Here is a 20,763-nt window from a genome sequence, read left to right as displayed (position 1 = left end):
TTGCGGCTCGAAAATAGGGAGAGAAAGTTTCTCCACAATTGGTTCTATCCGAAATCAAGTGGATGGCGACTTTCTTAGTCCCAAAACGTCTTTAAGAGGCTTAGAATTAATGGATTGCTGCTAGTCACTAGGATTTAAATGCCACATTCGGTGCGTATTAACTTGAAAATAGATCTATAGAAATGGTAATGTCGATAACCGTGTCCGGATAGCTGAGTGGTTAGAGCAGCTACCGTACACAAGGTCGCGGTTCAAATCTCACTGGTGGCAGTAGGATTTGTATCGTGATTTGACGTCGGATACCAGTCGACTCAGCTGTGAATGAGTACCTGAGCCAAATAAGAATGAAGTGCTCTTTTACACATTTCAAGGCCCTGATCCTGATTGTTCCGTCAACGATTATTATTATTATTATTAATAGTATTAGACCAGCTACTGAGCTACTGAGATAATGCGACGTAGAGAGATGTTGGCAGAGGCTGCTCCCATATAACAGCACAGAAGGAACATTCGCGGAGAATATGTTCAACTCGATCTCGATATTAAGATAACTGCATTTTCAGATTTTAGATAAGGCAACGAAAGCGGATTTAGAGTTGAGTTCAGTGCCTCCGTCGGCTGAAACCACGATTCCTAGATACACAAATTGATCGATGTATCCCATGCTCTGCCCATTAATACAGATAGGGAGATGATCTGTCCGACTGAGAACCTTGGTTTTGTTAGTGTTTATCTTCAGTCCAACTCTACTGGTTTGTCTTTTCAAATCCGGAGCTATTTGGCCAAGGCCGATAACTCGGAGAGAGACCAAAAAGATGTCATCAATCGATTAAGGTGTTTGAGGGAAGATGTCATTGCCCATGGGACTCCTCCATGTCCTCCAGACAAGATAGACAGCAAGAACGTCACTGATAACAAGAAGAAATAATATCGGCAACCGGATGAAACCCTGGCGAACTCCTCTTTGGACATTAAATTCTTCTAGGATTTTGCCTCGGAACAGCATATGACATTTCGCCCTTTTATATGTCGCTCTGATAATAGCTGTTAGTTTCTCCGGAATGCTCCTCCCGCGTCGAGCAGATGGCCTCCTTGTTCACGCTGGCGAAAGCTTTCTCGAAATCAATGAAGAGCAAGTGAATGATCTGTAGGATGTTGATGTGGTCAATGAAGAAGGATCCAGAACGGAAATTAGTCTGCTTAAGCTTTCGAGATGTTCTTTGATGCGTTCTAGGATTATTTTAGCTATCTCAATATGAGTGCGGCGGTCTGCACGGGGCACTGGCCCATAGGGGACCATGCCGCTAGGCTCAGCATACCCTACAACTCGCATTGCCGAAGCTGCGGAGAAGGAAGGGAAACCCTCATGCACTTTCTTTGCGATTGCCCAGCTCTGGCTAGAGTCAGGCTGCAGACACTGGGTAAACCATCCTTTGGGGACCTCAGAGAGATTTCTAGCTGCAGGGTTGGAGAGCTGCTTTCCTTCGTGAATGCTACAGGTTGGCTCTGAAGATCCGAGCCGGCTGGACTCTGCCTCCCTGCTCCCATAACAACAGTCACGGTCTTAGGAGTTTGTGGCATCAAAACGGCCCACCAAAGCGCTAATTGTGCTCCACGGAGCGGCCACTGATACCTACCTACCCTACCAATATGAGTTCAATAAATTAATGTCATTTGTCGTGGAGCTTCCGTCTTTATCGGGCATCCCAACTATGTGTTTATTTCATTAAAAACCTCGTTTGGTGATTTCGAGAAAACTCCTGAGCATGAGAACCTGAAGGAATTTGAACTCAAGTCGACCATTTGACGGACATTAAGCAGATATTGGAACATGACGTGGGCAGTTGGAATGATGGTCTTTGAGGGCAGATGTCCGGGGTTGAATCGCGGAGTGTATTATTGAGTGAATATTATAGAGTAGATTGAATTGTTTTAGCAATGTTATTGGGGGAGAACTCAAAAATAAAATATATTATTAAAATTAAAACTGTTGTCAGTTTTTCACTCTGTGACAATATAGCCAAAATCAATTTATGATCGACTTTCAGGCTTGTTTTTGGCATAAATGTCAACGGGTGAACGAAATATATCGATTTCAACAAGTCCTTGAGTCTGTTTGTGCAAGTATCAGTGTGAAAATGTATATCAACAGGAGAGGGGGTACGAGCTAATTCTAGAATCCACAAAGAAACGAAGAAGACACTGAAAAGTTCTATATTTTTAATGAATGCACTCCATACACTTATAACCTCATCACTACGACTCGCGTTTGCTTTCTATACGTTTTATTATATTACATTCGATTTTACACATTCTACTACTTTCAGTAGATATCCCAAAAAAAGAATGTAAGAGTTTACCTATAGCTCATTTGTTTGATTGCATTTGAAGTGCAACAAGTGACACCATCGGGCTAAAACGCGATAATGATAAATAATAGCCTATTTGGGATAGCGTATGTCGTAATAATATTCCAAGACAAAAGATACATTTCAAGCATTCGTTTATATTTTAGATAAACTGAGCACGGACACAGACATCCGTATGTACAAAATTAAGAATTATTCATGAACTCAGTCATATTTATTTACACATATATGTACATATTTGCAAAATGTGTATAAAAAATGAAAAAAAAAACAAGTCGGTGCACATTGACGCACAAAATGTATCAGATATCAGCTGTGGGGCTGCCTTCTTATCACTGTGCAATTATTTACGACATTCATTAGAGAGTGGAATAAGTATCCATGGTACATATACCTTCAAATGCCGAACAAAAGGTTAGAGAGCCTCTTCGTCAACCCCTTCTTTCCCTCCTATGATTCTGAGCTCTCCACGGTATTTTCTAATTGCAAAGTTTACTCTTATCTGTTTTGCGTACGCATTTCGCTATTCTTAACTGAAAACTATTTTATCTGTTAATTTATTCAACAACACAATCGAATGATGGCTTTAGATCTTGTCTACTCTGGCAAGAGATAATGAAGACAAATTGACTGATTTATGAGTATCGCAACCTATCGATATATTATACACATTATGTGTATATCCCTCAAATCCCCGTGCTCCCCTTTCTCCTAACTGCTCACCTCATTTTACCCTTCCCACGTCAACACTCTTCAGGCCTTCTGTATGCTCACTTAGTAATCAATCAATAATGATAATTATAAACATGAGAGCGCAAACCGAATGGCAATTGACGTAGATCCTCAAGCATAGCAAGAAGGTGTGACAAGCTATAAACGTAATCACTTATCAGTGAAAGAAAGATAAAGGTAGGTTGCTTGCGAAAAAGCTGTACGGATTCTGGCACGTGATACATCCAATAAATTCAAACCATTCTTTCGAAGCTTCTACTCAGCTGATTTTTTTTAAATTTTTTCTAAGAAAATTCGGAATTTTTGTGTAGTTATAAAACATGATACGAGTATGAAACGAATAAATAAACAGAATATTTGTATGTAGCCATATGTGCATGGTATGATGGCTAAATCACTGTAGATTATAGAAAAAGTATGGAGTGGCAAATAAAAATGGCCAAGAAATGAAAACAACTGATAAATCATCGTTCATTAGCTGATAAAATATTTGTGGACTTTTAGTTCTTTCATTTGGAATCAAGGCGAGTTTTGTTTTGCTGCTTGATTATCATTAGGAAGAGGATTATTCCTATTATACTTGATAAGTCATGCGTATGAATTGTTTTCCATTTATAGATACGTATAGTGTGATGTAGGTTTAAAACAAGCCCAATTCGGAGTTGATTTCGTCTAAAAATAAATATTGTATTCACATACAACGGTAAAGTTCCACATGTGCATAATTGAAGAGTCATTGTGATTTCAGGCAAATGAATTGTAAATTATTTGTACGATAATTTTTTAGTGCTAATCATAAATGGAATTATTTTTTTGATTGATGGTTGTAATTCAAGATCTATAATAAATTTTATGGAATCCATCGTAGATACATATGAATGGAATCAACACTTTTCATTGGAAACTTTCCAGAGGATAAAAAAGAAAAGGTGGTGGCATTGACGTATCTATCATAGTAATTTGATAAAAAAATAACATCGGGATTTCAATACCAAATTATTTTTTACCAAGACGCAGCAGGGAATCTAATAGGAGACATGGATTAGGTCAAAAACCGACGGTTCGGATGCTTCGAGGAAATATTCAACACAATACTATCCCCACCCGTCGAAATAGAAGACTAGAGGGAGAGGAGGAATAGAGGAATCTCTCAGGTAGCACAAATCTAGCAATCGAGTTTCTTGAGCTCCTAAACGCTACATGGATTGAAGAATCCATGTCGGATGAATGATACACAAGTGTGATATGTTCTACTCATAGAAAAAGGTGACCAACCTTACTGTTGCGTACTTTGCTATTAAAAAAAGGATAACGTTGTTTACATATAAACTGCATTTTAGATAACTGGAAGACAGCTCAAATCTTCCTGAAAAACTATTGTCGACAAACAACAGGAATGAATTTCGACTTGAATTATCAACGATAGAGAAGATATTCTCAATGAAATGAAAACTGGAGACATCATGGACTTACTCGTACAACAGACATACAACGTATATAAGTTTTGCAAGTCTAATTCAGAGTCTTCCAAATAAAATTCGGAATTTTCCAAACTAATTTAAGACCTTGCAAAATTAACCTCAGATTTTTTCATTCCAAAATCGGAATTTTTATAAAAACTTTTTACAACTCGATAAAGGATGGATGGAGTTGGGATTTTTTGAAAGAAGGCTCATCAATTTTCTACCACTGTTTGTTTGTAATGGACTATGGTATTCGGTCAGAGAAAAAATGTAATTTCCTCAATCTTCTTTGTTTTTTTTGATAACCTGCAGATATAAAATGCAGTACTTGTGACCGCAATTAATTCAGCCTTTTCTTGTAGAACATTATTAATGTCAACTGACAACCGAGAGGAATATTAAGCAGTTTAAATTGTGGCATTACTAATTACTTTCAGACACTTACTCCGAGCAAGTAAAAAGTTGGGAGCTACCTGAATTGCTTTCATTATTTTATTTTCTGCCAAAGTTGTTTTTTCCTTAAAATTTAAAATCGGCCACAATTTCAGGATTGAACGCGAAAAGCGAATTTTGCAAAAAAATATGAAACAGATAAGAGCGTATTTACCAAACCTAATGCAATGGTTTATTAAAGAAAATAATGATAGAAGATTGATGGGTAGCTGGAATTTTTTCAAAGGATCCCGGCTCCATCCTTATTCAGTGAGAAAAAGCTGGTATAAAGCTTTACAGTAAAGTATTGAAAAAATTCTGAATTTAAAACGGAAAATCCTGATTTAGGAATGGAATAGTTTGAAATTAGTTTCAAAAATTTTGAATTTGATTTGGAAAATTCTTAATTAGACTTCCAAAGCCCATATATACCATCTGAAGAGTTCAATAAGTCACTTCAGCGTACGGTAAAATCAGCTGACATACTGTTTCAGTACAAATTTCGAATTTAAAAAGGTAATGGACTGGTGTTAACATTAGTTACCCTATCGTTAATATTATATTAGAACACCGTCACAGACAGTCCCAAGCCCGGGTGAGAAAGCAACAGGAGTCATTGTAGCCTGAATGGCCGTGTAACACCGCGGCATCAAAGGCAGTAGGTGGCGCCCTATTAGCCGCCACTATTAATTTAATGCATCTTACACCTCACTGAGGTAGTGACTTCCTTTCGATTTGAGGATTAATATTTCATCAGAAGCATTACCTGCTTGCCATAAAAAGTGTCTAAAAGGGATAGAAGTCTGTGGGCTCATAACCTGTGAATTTCGATTGTTTCTTCTTTCATTTGAATTTCATACTGGTGTATCCATGTCTAGTATAAGGGCGGACTTATCAGTTATGACCTGCGGCTAATATTACATGGACAAAAACTAATTTTCGCAATATGGGTACCTCCTTTTACAACTTGAGCGAGAGTTTCACTGTTGCAAGCTGGACATTTTAGTATTAAATGAGGTTAGATGGTAAGACTCTGGAGAACACCCCTCTCCTTCCTGTGGTTTGTACTCTGAAAAACCTGACGAAAGTAAGCCCTTGTCACCTGGGAGCCGATTTCGAAGAAGACTTTGACTGTCAGATTCTAATACAAAATGAAGGACATCTCAACAGGAAAGTGCAATATACCAACAGAGACTTCCTGTACAAAGGAGAACGAAGAGTCCATGAGAAGCTTTCTAAAAGTGCCAGAGAGTTGTGGATTTCTGCAGTTTCCATAACCTCGACATTGGTGGCACATTGTTCGAGCACAGATCGGCGAAGTACGTGCAGTAAGATTGACCACATTGTGATCAAGAGAGGCGCTAACGCCGGGATGGAATCATTAATTGATGGTCGGATACTTTTCATCACATATTGCGTCCGCAACACCTCACAAGGTTGGTAAGCTCCGATCCACCAGGATTCAACACCTTTGGCAAGCACAACTAGATCATGCAGACGCTATATGATCTAGTTGTGTTCGTCGAACGGCAGATGTCTTAAATAGGCTGCTTGAGAATATTGATACTTCCCCTTATGGCTGGTAGCTTCAACAGGGGTGAGCGTGACGCGTTCAAGCTCCGAGGTCATGGGAAACCCTGGGAGGTAGAGCGCAGTTTCTGCCTTGACAAAATGATATTTATTATTGCGTTCGTCAGCGAAGCAGCAGTTGCCGCAAACAGAAATGATTTCAGAACCGTACGAAAGAAGTAGCAAATGGTAGCAAATTTTTCGATGGTTTGATCAAAGGCGCGAACGACCGTCGCCTCGCCCACAATGTTGGGTGGCACAGGAAATGGAAGGGCACATCATCACTGTTCCGAATCATATAACATCCGACGAAGTCCCGCCTTGTGCGTGAACTGCTATATGCTCTTCCAAATAAAAGTGCAGAATATATTTTGAAATCGTTTTGGCGATTATTGCACGCAAGCGGAGAGAGATGCGGGCCCTGGTGGTCTTTCTGCGGAGTTATTTATCGCAACTGCTGCAGTTTCTGCGAAGGTTTTTCTTCCACTTATCTGAAAATCGTGGGAATTTGAATATTTCCCAGAGATTGGACGAGGATGGATAAGATTCTGACAAAAGATATTCGTGTTTAGTGTAACATTTGGAGGAGTATTTACGTATTTTTTTCCTTTACAAAAGTAATTGTTAAAATGATCCTGCAACGTATAAAAAAACACGTCGAAAACTTGATTGATCGATAGCGGTTAATACTCTGCGGATCATTTTGAAACAGTGTGTGGAGTTCTTGTCAATCCAATGGGTATTAGCGTGGTCGATGTTGAAATTTTCATGGTGCGGTTGGCAATCGTTTGCGGCAGCTCCTGCTGGTGAAATAGCGCACCCTATGTCGCCCCTCCCCTATCTCATTACGGCACAGGAATTACAGCGCGTGCACTCCCATTCGAGATAATCAACAAAGCTCTTAGCTTCCTACATTCGCCGATCTGTCTACATGTTTTTGTGATCAGCCAGATCTTAGGATATCCGTTCGGATCGTGGCCAATGTTGGCCAAGATACTTTTAATGAGAGCTCATTGCTCATCAGTATTCTCTCCGTGTTGTTCAAAGTTCTTGCGGTTTTTAGAAACGTTTCGTGCTAATCTTAATGACTGACGTTTTGCGTTTTTGCAGAAAAATAGGCAAGTGAAGGTGATAGCCTCATTCGAAGCCGATGTAAACATTCCTGCATATTTAGAAGACAACTCCCAAATTTACTGCTGATCACGATGCTTTCGATTTGATAAAGCATTCGTTACCGGTCAGTCGAAGACATACAGTTGACTTTAAGGCAGACTGGGACAGTGTGTCCCCAATGACGAGGCGGCAGAAATCAACAGGCTTTTCATCGCCATTGCCCCAGTCATCAAGTCCACGCTCCCACACTCTCATCACAATGCCGCTTTTAGGAAGTCTCTCATAATATGCACCTAGTTGCTTGTAGAAAGCATTCTTTTCTTCTAAGTCGGATATATCAGCTCACCAATTTCAACAATTCATCACCAATTCGCAATTGTAGGGATTGATGTTTGTCTCGCAGGACAGTTGAGAGTATTTATTTCTTTCAAACTCTCTCACTGGAAAATCTGGAAAATTCTGATTGATGGCTTTTCTGATATGAAACTGATTTTCACTTTTCTTCCACGAATTGGGAAGGATGGCTGAATAATTTTGTCAAAGAGATTTTATGTACTATTTTCCGGATCTCGTCTATGTCAGCTCTCATTATAATAAACACAGAGGGTGATATTTGGAGGTTCGCATTACTATACAAACTGTAATCAATAATTTAGTAGACATACTTACTCTTATGCCAAGAAATTAATTTCGACTAGGCGACTTACCTGAAAAGAAATGAAAAAAATTGTTTTATTGTTTCGATACAATAATGTCTTGGATATGAAAATATGTATGAATTTTTTAATTCAAGAAATGCTACACATATCTTTTTGGATTTCGAAAGACTCCGACTACTTGCAAAAGGACTTCTTTCTAATTTTTGTTTAAGAATTGGGTCTGGAGTCCACATCCATTTAATGACAAACCGGACCTATTGGAAAGCGCCTCTCTTCTATTTTTTTAGTCTTTGGTCCTCTCATTTTGATTAAAATTCCCAATTTAAAAAAGCAACGAAGACGACTCATCAGACATTACTTCCGCTCTTACAGAACATTATGCTGTTAAATATTAACGACAACCGAAATTAATTATGTGAAAGTGTTGCTAAATATAATGTCATAAAACTGGTAAAACATAATTCATTAATCTGACAAGCTTTATTAAAAAAATATTACTTATGCCAATTAGTTCATGATTGTCAGTTAAACAGAGCCACGATTGGAAACAAAATAACGTGTAGGGATATAAGGAGAATGATTTAAATGCATTTTAGTAAGTTAAAGGCACTATAACCTTGGTTTTTTCGACCGCATGTCGGATAAGCTAGTCACTTCAAAACAAATAAATCTAGCCCGGCTGGAAGTTTTCTTCTGAAATGTTTTGATATTACAATGAAATGATGATTGATCTTCTTTATATACACTTGGAAACACAATGCTATGTACATGCCTATGCCACCGTGTAAATATAAGCATTTTCCCCTAACTGATCGATATTGATGATCAGCTGACCGATTAAGAGGAGAAAATTTTGGGATCTAAAATGTAACTTTGTGTATGTTCCAAATTGATTATTTTATTGATTCTAAGTGAAAAGAATGAGAAAGGATTTTTGATGCTTTATACGACTGTAGGGTACAGGATACTGCTGAATTTTCAGCAATTAATCACATAACTATTCAATTTTTAATGGGACTATTGGAGTGCTTCTTCATTTCAAAAGCTGTTTCTGTAACTACTGGGGCAAAATATGGAAATTGAATCCATTACCCAAAGATGAACGAGCAGACAACTTATCAGTTGTCGCATTTGCGTTAGGTAAAAACTGGGATAATTATTCTCATGTACTCCCATGGAATCAGGAAAACATATACTAAATTTTGCTTTGAAGGCTATTGATCCGTTTGGATAAGTTGAGCTTGCAACTTTAAAACAGATTTAGTCAATATCACTGAGAAGCACGAGCAACTTGCGACGGATCACACTGACTGTGAGGACGAATGAAATTACCACGAAATCGAAAGCACACTTGCTGCATGAATTATTATATTGTTTACGTACATATTTACATAGAACTATTGAAATACTAGTTTTAAATCAATTTAAAATAACAAAGAAGGATTTAGAAATATTCGGTGCTACACTAGCGAAGATAATGAAAAGTGAAACCTTGAACTATGCGAAAAAGGATTTATAAAAATTTCAGAAAGATAGAAATTATGTAAGCATGGCCGTCTTTTGATATGTATTGGCCTTGATCCTGTGAGCTCTTAGAGAAAACAGGGATATTCCATATATTGATTGCTTGCATTCTTCATTCCGTAGATGTCTTTTCTTTATTTACTTCTTTTTTTGCTTTTTTTAAGGTTTTGTGTAAAACAAAATCATTTACTATCGATATATCTCTCTGTCTGTCTTCCACACGCAATTTTCTCCGAAACGGCTATATTAGTTGAAACGACAAATGAGAACTATAAAAACTCATGCACACTATATAGTGCGTGACATAAATTGATGTGGAGTTTAAAGGAGCGCTCCCCATACAACCAAAGGGGGGATGTAAAAAATGTTTCACCGAATATGGCCATGTGGGATATCAAATGAAACTGATATTAGTTTTGGTGTAAATTGCAAAATTCGTGAATAAGGAGTCGAAATGTGCACACTTAAAGTGAGGCAGGATTAATTTTCGGAAACTATCCAACCCAATCATGGCAATGCGTTTGTATCAAAATATATGCGATTCCGACACATGCTGGAATAAACTTGCTAATAGTCTATTACCAACCTTAAGTTCATATTAGGCGTACTAAATTTCGCAACAGCATAGAGCACCTTATTGCACGTAATACTACTACTACTAAGTTTCGTGGTAATCCCGCTATTAGTTTCAAACCCTTTTGTATTTGTATTTCTGGTGTTTAAAAAATAGAGCGCAATTGAATTTTTAACTATGGTATGTACACGCAGAACTATCATGCCCTTATCGTTCTTCATAATAAGGGAACGGGAACGGTTTCTCGACTTGTTTATATGTTTAAGGTATTTTTGGCATTATTTTATTTTTCTTTCATTTTGGTTATTATTACTCGATTATCCCTTTTTTTTAATTTTATATAAAAATACACTTACTTAGTTATTTTCCCCACCCACCTTTTTTCCTTCCCACCAGCACGATATCTCCTTGTATTATATACAAGGAAATTCCCCAATTACAATAGTCGGTGGATGCTAAAGCAGGAAGGAAGCCCGGAAGGCTATCATCGCCATCCGACGTAGGAGGGACACTGTGTGGGGATGTGATCCGTCGAGGCAGTGAAGTCGAGGCAGTCTTTTCGTGCCGTTTGTCGTGGTCCAAACGCACCCAAGTAATGGCACTTCAAATTTTTTCCAACGCGACTTTGCACGAGAGCTACTTTTGAGAGAAGTCCACTTGACTTACTGAAAAAAATCATCTTTTCAAACTCTCAAACTCTCTTTCCGAATCGATTCACAATGTGTTAGCAAGATTGATGAATATATTGGAACGGAAATTCTCAGTCCGTTCCAACATTTGTTGTTGTAAGATTTCCAGTTTCATTGCATTAAGTGTGATGATAACGCAGCTAAACTTATTGAAAACGTTATATTAAAAAAAAATAACAAGGGAAAGAAAAGACTATGTGGATGCCTTATGATCCACAAAGGAGTGAACGGAAGATGTATGACCGTCATCATCGTCTTGTGAATTTATACTGCAAGAAAAAATTCTAGGGTAATTCTCAAAAACTACCTACGCTAGTAGTATGCCTCAGGTTTGGATTGATCATGACAGAAACGAGGCATTTTGCCCCAAAGTTGAATTATCACAGTGACTAGCGTTTACTTTGGAAAATTTTAGATGCTTATTTTATTTAGATATTCGATTAGATTAATATTGATAGATATAGCGGTCAATACACCAATTACTTAGAAAAACAAAAGTCCAAAGATTGCAAAGCAGTCAACGTCAGTAATTTTGGTGAAATGCACTGTAATATTCAATGTTCAGATGAGTAAGTTCAGCAACATTTTAAATTTTCTGGGTGAAAAAGATTAGTATCCTTTTAATTTTTCAGGATTAAGTTTTAGGGCAATGAAATATTTCCTCAAAGCAAAAGTTTTTGAATTTTTGAGACACGATACAGCTAGAAATATGACTACTACCGATTTGCAATGTGATCCTGCTCAAAGTTACTATTCGCCCACCTTTTATAAAGCGCTCTTATCTTCTCGCTTTTCGATCACGTCCAAAAACTGAATCCCAAAAATTCAAGTCTGATGCTTTTCACTTTATCGATTCCCATAGAAAAACCATCTGACTAAATGACGCAAGTTATTGGGCCTACCTTGAATGTACCCAGCTTATCAGTGAATGATTGACATTTCCTGATAATATCATTATAGTTTATTGTTATTGGTTATCTTTTAGAGCAGCCGTTCATTTCTATATTAATTGTTTTGATATATTTTCTCGCTTTAGGAAGTCGTAAGTATTTGTGATCCCTTAACTTCCGACTAACTTCTAAAGAAGAGGAGCGTTGAGTGAAAGTATACTTTCGACAAACAGGGCGGACCAGCCTCTTCCCGCAGACCTGTCACCTTTATTTTATATTTACAACACAGTAATTCTCTCGATGCGATTTACATTCCATTGTCATTTACTGTCCGTTCACTATCTCGAAAAATGTTGTTTGGTCTCATTGCAACAGTTGCGCCGAGTAGGAATTCCCTGCGTCTATAGGGCAATATAGATTTGAGCGAGGGCACCACAAATTTCTGAAAATTGCACCTCATCTAAAAGATCTGCTCCCAAACATTGAATAAGGGAGATCATCAGGAAGCACCGATTTGGAAAAGAAATTAGGTCGACTAGGTGCGATTACGCTTAAAGCGTGGCTAATCACTCAGAACAAGTTAAATTTTATTGTGAAGCAGATATAGATATGGTCAAAAAATTCTCGAATTGGTTTAAATTTTGAATACTCAGGAAAACATTGAGTCGCCAGATTCGATTGATTGATTGATATATCTTTTATTGAAAAGAAACGCGAAGAATTTGAGAAAAAGTCTTGGTGAAAGTCATTGCTCATGAATCCAAAGAAACTAAATGAAATATTTCAACAGGATGGCTATTCTGGGCATCATATAAAGATTGCAATAATTTAACTTGATATTTATGTTCTTGGTTATTTAACAGAAATCCAAAATCACCCAGATTTCATAGTACTTAAGTTTTCTATTTGGGGATACCAAGAGAAAACTTGAAGACCAAAAAATTCCCAAATTCACTCTCTGCCGTCGAAATTTGCTCCATCGCATCATAGATTCAGTGATTCCTGGTTTGAAAACATGCGTACACGTAAAATGCGGATATTTTAAATGAGGGTGTGTATTTTTCAAATAAACATTAAGTCCAACAGTGACATAACACACAATAACAGTAACACAACAATCAACCAAAAATTGTTTTCTGGATCATTCTTCATTTGGCGCCCAACGTGGGTTTGAGGCAACGCATCTTCGACTATCCAGAATAAAATTGAATAAAATGAAAGAAGTCATCGAAAGTGAGAAGGAAAGTAAAGACCTCACTTTAGATGAAATGCTAACACCGTGCTAAATCCTACTTGATTACTCCTCGTGACAGGTTCCACAACCGCGGGCGGACCAAAAAATGCACTTAATTTCATTAACTGATAAAAATGTCACAAAATAAGCCTTGAACAACTGATAGTGCGTTCAACAGAGGAGGGTGTTTATCTCGTTGATCAATTTGTAAATTTGCGATAGCGTTAATCCAAAATGTTGAGGTGATTTTGTCCGAAGCCTCCCTTCAACAATACTTTTTCAATTACCGACAAAAATATTTGATGTAATCATTCTTGCGGAGATAATTAGAAACGAAGATTTTCAAGGCCATGACTTTTGTTCTTCGGCAAAGCTTTGCAAAAGTTTTGTCTGCTCTTAGAAAATTCGATGTAAAGTTACTATTTGTGGAAAATTATCCAATAACCGTACTTACTGTTGAAAACGGATTCCATACTCTCTGGATAACACGCTATATAATGTGAAGTAAAAACCGAAAACTTGAAAATAATCAACTGAGATTATAAAACGAAGGAACTCGTTAGCACCCTTGAAAGATGATATCGTACGTTTGGAAGATACAAGTATATAACACTCGCTTATTGAACGACACAATAACTTATGGCATGCAATTGAAAGAAGTTCAAATGAATCTTTTGTTCACTTTCCGTAGGTGATTGTTACAAGTTTCATAAACGGAAGCACCAAGGTGAAAGGATCGACTTCGTGTTGGCAAGAAGCGCCCGGGAGAGAAGCTACCATAAAAACGACGATATCCCAGAATTTAACAAAGCATAAATCACCACAAAAACTGTATGTTCACAACTCGATGATCTGACGTTAAGTTTGAATATTATCACCGTATGCTTTTGACTGATAGTAGTGAAAGATACAACTATCCACTAAACCTTATACTAATTTTCTCTTTCATAATGCTTATCATTGCGTGGCTTTCTTGTACGTTAATATATTAACACATGTTTCCCGCATAGTCCCTCAAATCCCCATGTTTCCAGAGTTAGTTCATTATCTCGAAATTGCTAATTGTGTTTTCAAAAGAAAAACTGACATTTTTTTTGCTAGTCATACGTAAATTCGTTTCATATTACTCAGGCGAACTTACTATTAAAATATCTGGAAAAATTGTCATACGAGAATGCTTATCAGAGATAAGTGTATTTATAACAATAAAAATAATAAAATTAGTTGTGACCACAAAAACGGTATCACACTCGTATGCGGGCATCAGAAATAAATTTAGCATTTCTGGTTCTGGTGGATTCAAACGAGTGACGAAAGCTAGCAATCAATGCTTATTCAATCAAGTAGTTGCATATATATGTGTGTATACTGTGTACGCCAGAGTAGACTCTGCAATTGTTGCTCTCGAGCCGGCTAAATTTTTGTCAGTATAAAATTAAGGCTTGCGTATCTAAAAGCAAATATTTAATATATGTACATTCATATGAGCTCGGATCGCATGAGCAAGCCAGAAAGTGTAGTTAATATAAAGAAATAATTTGAAATCCCACCAAATGTTTGTGTATAAATTTGCCATGATAACAAAAATTTTTGCGTTCGTAAACATGATAACCAATCGCTCATTCCGCTTTTTCCCGGTACGGGAACATGCATGCGTGCTTGTAATCACAATCAGACAATTGTTCGCCAACAGCAATTTTTTTTACTACGGAGTCAATTGATTTCGTTCATAATGGAGAAAACAAACAAAAAATAAAAAAAAAATTAAATACTAAATAAAAAAAATTGTTCATTTATCAAAAGTTTGAATGTACAAATATGACGATCTTTGATAAAGACGAGTATCGGTGGTTGAGGGCATCGATATTTCTTAGTCGATGCCAAGGTGAGTATCATCGATATTTTTCCGTCGATAATCACTAATTTGAAAGTGCATAATTGCTAAGGGTTCAATTTTCGGTATTTCAGTGTAAGAAAAAGGCATTGCATATTTATTTTCACCATTAGCATTTGTTTCAATTCTCATTTTGTCATTACATTTAATGACTATCAATCAGGTAGTTAAATAGATCTCAAAAGCCCAGCTGCCTCGAAGTGATTCGCATCTTGTGGTACCGCAGATACTATATCACTTCGTTTTTAAGGTTTTGTGTAAACACAAAACCTTATTAAAATCGGTTTACTGTCTGTCTGTCTGTCCGTCACACGCATTTTTCTCGGAGACGGTTATGGCGATTGACATTTGCGATTGGATGATTTGGTAGAAAGGTGGGAACTGTGAACGCTCACGCATATAGTGAGTTACATCCTTTTACGACGAATTTAAGAGGGGGTCCCCATACATGCAAAAGGGGGATGTAAATTTGTTTTTCATCAAATATAGTCATGTGGGGTATCAAATTAAAGGTCTTGATTAGTACTTTTCGAAGCCGGTCTTAGTTTTGACGTTTGTTGAAAAGGTGGGGAGTGCAGGGGGTTGAAAGTGGTCATTTTTTAAACGAACCCATTCTCAGGAACTACCACACCGAAAAATCTGAAAAAAAGCAGGGGCTGCCACTATATGGTGCCTCGGCTCCGAAATACCCTCCATACCGATACCTGCTCAAATAAAGTTCATAATAGTACATTACTATAATGTTTAGTAATTGACAGGAAAACCCCCCTTAAGTTCACCCTAGAATCACAAAATTTGCAGTAATGTAGCCTACAGTATGGAGCATAATCCTGTCAAATTTGGTAAAAATCGCACTATAACTAACAAAGTTATACTAGGTTAAAACTGTCGCTCCTCTTCCTCCTCCTCCTCCTCCTCCTCCTCTTCAAGACTATGAATGTTAATATCACTTAAAAGTGGCTATTTTCACATAATATATGCATATTTTACGTTCTACATGCTAATGGGACAAATGCACACTCAAATCTCTTTATAAAAGAAATACACAAAACCTTTCATACCTGAAGCGTCTAGCTTCCGGTTTCCCGACTTGTTTGATTTCCTCGTTGACTGAACGCAATATTTTTTGCCAGTATAGAAGTAGCAATTTCCTAAATTCCATCCCAAATCCATATAATATAATTAAATTAACATTTCCAATATGCATTTTCAATGATCGTTTTAATTTCATTTTACAATTTCAACTAAAAACCAATTACTTTAAAATCTGAGAACCCACCCCTTGTAGCCACGAATATGCCATTACATTTTGTTTTCTTTTTATATAAATAGCATTCCAATGCTTTGTATTTTATGATGCTAGCGTGCAATCAAGTGCATTTCTCCTTAACCGATTGATACCGCGAACGGAGAAACATTGCGTAACGTAATATGATGCCACGAAGGCACGCTGCCCTATTTGGATGCGGCAAAGACAGACTGGTGTTTGTGGTTAGACGCGGAGCTTGCAATATTTTTTGTTTTGTATGATCGGTTCATGCCTTGATGGAATGCGTGCGGCCGGTGAAGCGAAATAAAAGGTTGTCGGGTTTCCTGTTGTTTCGGGCGACCTTGCAATTGTCTGACCGCTGGCTGAAAAAAAAAATTGGAACCGGCATGGAATTTGGGTCAGTTTCGACAAGAATTTCTTCGGATCTGGAATAACCTTAATGACAAAAATAATTTTTAGATAGCGGGAAATTAGTAAAATTAAATAGAATTTATCAATTTAAAGTGAATAAGTCACTTGTAATAGAAAAGAAAGAAACAAAGAAAACAATTCAAATTTATGAATTAATGGTGTTACTTTTTTTAGGAAACCAGGTCAAATATATATCTAATAAAAATATATAACACAAACCATAAACAGTAAGCACTGCCCTTCAGGTTTTGTGGAATTTTCAATGAAAGAATATTCGGGTGCTAGGAAAGTCAAGCTACTCATTTTAATGTGATACCATGGTGCAGTAAATTTACACGAAACAGGCAACCGCGACCTACTATAACCTTATTAATAATATCAGAATTTCTACCAAATTCAGCATCATTTTCCAAATGGTGATATAAATATATACAGTGCTAGATCCCCATATCCTCTCACACATAGCAACCCTTTCTGACGTCATACAACCCCACATCATCACATTATCCCCATCGAACTTAAACGGTTCCTTAAGCATGTATTGTCTCAATTTTTCTCCTGCACCGCCCTATGTCCAAACATGTCCGTCCGATCTCAATCTATTTATTTTTATTTCGTCTGAAAACACAGCCCCTTCCAGTCTTCTATAGTAAAGTGTCTGTACTTTTTCACTATGCCTTAGTTTCCGATGGCGCTTGGTCAATATCGGTTTTGTAACCTTTGCGGGGTCCCGTAAACTACTCTTATTCAAAACTGTGCGGACTAATATTAATTTAATTAATATTAAAATAGTCGGTCTGTTGTAGACGGCGGTGAATAGCAATGGTACTTTTATCTTCTCCAGTTCTAATAGCTCGATCAATTTCGTGGGACGTTACGTCAGGTCATTTGGGTAGCGGTCCATTTCGTAGTTACGGTATAGCATCCTGGTCTTTTTTTGCTATGATTGCGCGATATTTACTGACGGTGCTAATTGATATACCTACCTGGACAGAAATTTGAGAATGAGAACATCCATACTCCAATTTTTCTTAATTTCTGCAGTCAAATCGGAATTTATCGTAAATGAGAATATAACAACCACAACAACTCTTCTTAAGTCAGACATTTTTGAGAAAAAAAATTAGTTAAGCTTTGCAAAATATGCACGAAATTTTGACTAATTAATATTACATACTTGAAACTTACATAACTGATCGAATGTATGGTTCTAATTTTGACCAGAATTTTCCACTATTTTTATAGTCGCAACCAATTTCAAGTCTACCACACTTAATGGTAATACCTTGAGCTGGAGACTTGCTTGGAGGTATTTTGTTTTGCAAATTCAATAGCGATCATTCGATCTTGTTAGTCACTGCAACTGCAAAGTTTGATACTTTTAGGATATACTTAAGGCAGTGTTCTCATGTACCACTTTCCAAAAATAAAATTTTCGTTCAGCATTTATTTTAAGTTTAAGTATCGACAAATTGGATGCCGGGTTCGAATTGGAAAACGAGTTCTAAGGCAAATTCTGCGACCTTCCTCACTCAACTTCTCCAAACTGGTTCGCGCGATTTTTATTTTATTTATTTTTTATTTTTTTAAATCGGAAAAAAGATTAAAAAGATATTTTTTGCTAGAGAACACCATGTCAAAAATTGTTGTCATAAAAATTTATAAAGTTGTCGGATAATCACAAAACTATAGATTGAGAAAATCTCTAGTTGTTTTTGAGACCTATTGTATTTGTGCTTTGCAGCCCACCTGTTTTTGGAAGGCCTCTCTCCGAAACTGAGAATATTTATTATTTTTTTGTGTGAGTGTAATTACGCGTGCTAACAAGATTTGACCGACTGCCATACTTATTTTGTGCTCCTAGGACAAACTTAATGTACTATTATTAACGTTATTTGTGCAGATATTGAACGGGATATATTTTGAGACCTAGATTTCATATAGGTGCATCACTGTAAATTTTCAGATTTTTCGGGTGGATGGGTTCTGAGAACGAGACCTGTTTTACTTTATGCTTCAACCAATATCGGGAATTAGATCATTTCTGAAAAGTACTTAACCCAACTACAGCGCCTAAGATCGTGAACTACTCGCCGCGTACCTCGCTATAAAATACTTCCGTTTCTCCCTTGAGGGTTGGCCGTTCACTGTGTTCACAGACCACAAGCTCCTTACATTCGCGCTTAGACAAAAGCTCGACAAAGCGTCCCCTCGCCAACTTAGGCACTTGAGTTATATCAGCCAATTTACTTCTGATATCCAACATGTGTTTGGTAAAGTCAATGTTATTGCAGACGGTTTATCTCGAATTTCGGAGGTCACAGTCCCTGCCGCGCTCGATTATACAGCAACCGCCGAGAAACAAAAAGACCGCGCGGAGCTTCAGAGCTCGAAAGCAAATTCCAAATACAAATCCAAGGTTTTTCCTATTTTCGGCTCAAACTCTTATTTACCCAGGCCATTCATTCCGGCCGATTTTCACAGGGACATATTGCACCCGATTCACGATTTTGGCAGGCATCAGGACGACGAACCAGTTAGTCACTGAAAAATATGTCTGGCCGTCCATGAACAAGGACGTAAACTCTTAGGTCGAACTGCACCGCGTGCGAGAAGTACAAGATCAACAAACACGTTCGAAAGGAAGTGGGTGCATTCCCTCAGTTAAACAAGCGCTTTCACACTATCCATCTCAACACCATCGGCCCTTTGCGAAACTCGCATGGATTCAAGTATTACCTCACAATCATCGACAGGTTTACGCGGTGACCTGAAGCAATACCTGTGTCCGATATTACGGCGCAATCATGTGCCGAAGCCCTCTGTTGAGAGTGGATTCTGCACTTTGATGTTCCAGCCATTATCATCACAGACCAGGGGATGTAATTCGAATCTACTCTTTTCGCGTAGTTAGGAAAGCTCCTTGACTTTAAACGGCATAGGACTAGTCTATACCATCCACAGTCCAATTGTTTGCTGGAACGTTGGCATCGGACGTTGAAATTCGCTCTAATGGGTCGCAACGGTCCGTCGTGGTCGCGGTCCTTGCTTTTCGTTCTTCCTCCTCCTCGGCCTCCGTACAGCCCAGCGAGAGGAGTTTGCGGCTAGCCCAGCGGAGATGGTTTACGGGAAGAGTCTATGCCTCCCCGCCGACCTTGTACTGGCCATCAGAGCAGGTTTAAACGGGAATGCTGTGCCTGCTTAAGGACGCGGTTTCGAAGATGCCGCCGACTCCACCGTAGCAGTGCATGTCAGGTATGACATTTGTCCAAGAAATAAATTGTCAACAAAATGCAAAGACTTTCTGTTCTCGTCCACTGGCCAGAGAAGACTCTAAGTGCTAACTTTGTTAAAAAATTGAATAGAAAATTGTGATATTGAGTAATTACAATATATATTGAATAGAAAATCTTGTAAAATAAAGGTTAACGTTAAAAAAGGCAGTGCACTTTGATTATTGGGGAATATAGCTCCCCAAAACACTATCTTCCACACATAACCTTGAAAATGAGAGAAAGTTTCTCAACAATTAGTCTGCTCCCCCAAGTGGATGCCGGACTCAGGACTCCTTCACTTCCAATTTTTTGCACAAATGCCTTTAATATATATATTTTCAACCAAAACCTACTATGCGTTTAAACTGTGTGCAATGTAGATATATTCCGACATTTCTCTTGTGACAGAAGGAACCTACTCTTTCCATAAAGCTTGCAATTTATGTAGCATAAATAGACTTATTTATATTTTTACTTCAAAGGCAAAGTAAAGCATCAGTTTCTAGTGACGTTCAAAGTGTAGTCCTTCATGGAATCGACTTTGTTATGACTATATTTTCGATATTTTCAGCAATTTTGTTTTGCAGCTCATCCCTCATTTGGTTTTTTTAAAAAGTGATGAAGTGTTAATACAATATTTATGATTTTGGGGCAATGAAACCATT

The 20,763-nt window shown here is 37.6% G+C and overlaps 1 protein-coding gene across 5 annotated transcripts in view; it reads right to left on the bottom strand.

Annotated features, from left to right (window-relative positions):
- LOC119656731 (ataxin-1) overlaps positions 1 to 20,763 on the bottom strand; it is a 217,510-nt gene that overhangs the window by 41,151 nt on the left and 155,596 nt on the right. The window contains exon 2 of one of the 5 annotated variants that reach the window (XM_038063269.1): positions 8,348 to 8,385. The exons of the other annotated variants lie outside the window; for them this stretch is intronic. The gene's annotated coding sequence lies outside the window, so the exon portion shown is untranslated. The remainder of the gene's footprint in view (positions 1 to 8,347; positions 8,386 to 20,763) is intronic. 5 annotated transcript variants of the gene reach the window in all.

Source organism: Hermetia illucens, chromosome 5 (assembly GCF_905115235.1).
Source record: "Hermetia illucens chromosome 5, iHerIll2.2.curated.20191125, whole genome shotgun sequence".
NCBI classification, from domain to species: Eukaryota; Metazoa; Arthropoda; class Insecta; order Diptera; family Stratiomyidae; genus Hermetia; species Hermetia illucens.
Note: the sequence above shows the minus strand (reverse complement) of the source record. Positions and strands in the feature narration are given on the sequence as shown.